Raw genomic sequence first — 2,543 nt, 5'->3', positions numbered from 1 at the left:
GAGGAGGATGGGACATAGCAGAGGGTGGGGGATGGGGAATCAAGGATGGCAAAACAAAAGGCAAGGAATGCAGGACATAAGAATTGGAAAATTATTTGCTGAGAACATGTATGTTGATGTGCTTGATTGAGCCAATGCACAGTGTATTTTGGATGGAAAATTCATTTGTGTGTTGTGATGGTGTATAGTGAATTAATGTAGAAAATGAATAAATAAAAAAAAAAAAGCCCAGGACAAACCTCAGCTTTAAAATAGATTCAGAAATTTGCAAGTGAAATGAAAAGGCCGAAGGTGAGGAGAAGTGGTTGAAAATTTTTTAAAAAATTAGAATTTTAAAGAGAGAGGGTGTGAGATAGACAGAGAGACAAAAAGCCAGAGACATTGAGAAGACAGAGATTGCCCTACCTTGTCTGAATATTTCACGAATCTAGAAGATGGAATGCAGAGCATAGCTTCCCTGAACAGGCCTGGACAAACCTAATCTTTAAAATGACTATGGAACAATCAAATAAAAAGAAAGAACCCAGGAGAGGAGAAGTGGTTGAAAAATTTTAAAAGAAAATTAAAAATTTAAAGAGAGAGAGAGCACAAGATAAGACAGAAAGACGGTCAAAGACAATGAAAGACAGAAGTTGTCCTATCTTGTCTAAATATTTAGGGAGTCTTGAAGATTGAGTTTAGAACATAGCTTTACTGAACACGTCAAGATACGCCACAGCTTTAAAAAGGCTTCTTGTCTTACTATATCAGGAGTCTAGAAGATGGAGCTCAGAACATAGTTTCTCAGAACAGGCCAGGACACATATCAGCTGTAAAATGGCTTCAGAAATTAGCATGTGAATAGAAAAGGCCGAAGGTGAGGAGAAGTGGTTGAAAATTTAAAAAATAAATAAATAAATTTAAAGAGAGAGAGCACAAGATAGACAGAAACAAATGGCCAGAGACAGCAAGAGGACAGAGTTTACCCTACATTGTCTGAATACCTGGGGGCCTACAAGATGAACTTTAGAGCATAGCTTTTCTGAACAGGCCAGGACACTCCTCAGCTTTAAAATGGCTTCTTTTCTGAATATTTTGGGAGTCTAGAAGATGGAGTTTAGAGTATAGCTTCCATGAACAGTCCAGGACATGCCTCCACTTTAAAATGGCTTCTGGAATTAGCAAGTGAAAAGAAAAGGTCCAAGGTGAGAAGTGGTTGAAAATTTTTTAAAAAAATTAACAATTTAAAGAGAGAGAGTGGACGAGATGGACAGAAAGACAGGGCCAGAGACAGCAATTGTACAGAGGTTGCTCTACATTGTCTGAGCATTTCAGGGGTATAGAAGATAGAGTTTAGAGCAAAGCTTCCCTGAACAGGTCTTGACACACTTCAGCTTTTAAATGTCATTTTTTTCTGAATATTTCAGGAGTCTAGTAGATGAGGTTTAGAGCATAGCTTCCCCATTTGGCCAGGACACACCTCAGCTTTAAAATGGCTTCTGAAATTAGCAAGTTAAAAGAAAAGTTCCAAGCTGAGGAGAAGTAGTTGAAAATTAAAAAAAAAAAAAAGAATTAAAATTTAAGGACAGAGGGAACTAGACAGACAGAGAAACAGATGGGCAGAGACAGAAAGAGGACAGAGGTATCCCTCTTTAAAATTAAAAATTTAAAGAGAGAGAGAGAGTGAGACAGACAGAGAAACAGATGACCAGAGACAGTGAGAGGATAGAGGTTGCCCTACCTTGTCTGAATATTTTAGGAGTCTAGAAGATGGAGTTTAGAGCATAGCTTCCCTGAACAATCCAGGACACACCTCAGCTTTAAAATGGCTTCTTTGAATATTTTGGTATTCTAGAATATGGAGTGTAGAGCATAGATTCCATGAAAAGGCCGGGACACTCCTCAACTTTAAAATGGTTTCTGAAAATAATAAATAAAAAGAAAAGTCCAAGGAGAGGAGAAGTTGTTGAAAATTTTTAAAAATAATTAAATATTTAAAGATAGAGCATGAGAGAGACAGAGAGACAGACAGCCAGAGACAGCAAGAAGACAGAGTTTGCCATACCTTGTCTGAATATTTCAAGAGTCTAGAAGATGGCTGCGAATTAGTTATTTCAGGATGCAAGAGAAATGATTTTCTACTGATAATTCAGCCTCCAGCAAACAAGCTAGCATGGCAGGAGAGGTGAGATCTTCAGAAGATTCCTCATGGCTCCTGTGAACTAATGATTTCAGGGTGCAACAGAAATAAAGATTTTCGGGACCAGCAGTTAGTGTAATGGCTATGTCGCTGGACTCCCATGTAGTTGACCACAGTTCGCGTCCCGTACCCGGTGGCTTAAAACTCACACTGGGCATGTGTGCGTGCATGCCCAAGATCGCGAGAGGAGAACGGAAGAGAAGGGATTGTGGCATGGCCATCCCCCCTGGGGGGCGATTTCTCACTTTCTGTCTCTCTGACTCTCTCTGGCTGGCTGGCTAGTGCACACACCCTATAACAAAAACCTCTCCAAAAAAAAAAAAAAGAAAGAAAAAAGAAATGAAGATTTTCTACTGATAATTCA

The sequence above is a fragment of the Tupaia chinensis genome, unplaced genomic scaffold, assembly GCF_000334495.1.
Source record: "Tupaia chinensis unplaced genomic scaffold, TupChi_1.0 Scaffold144311_1, whole genome shotgun sequence".
Lineage (NCBI taxonomy): Eukaryota > Metazoa > Chordata > Mammalia > Scandentia > Tupaiidae > Tupaia > Tupaia belangeri.
The sequence above is the reverse complement of the archived record's forward strand: the minus strand, read 5'-3'. Positions refer to the sequence as shown.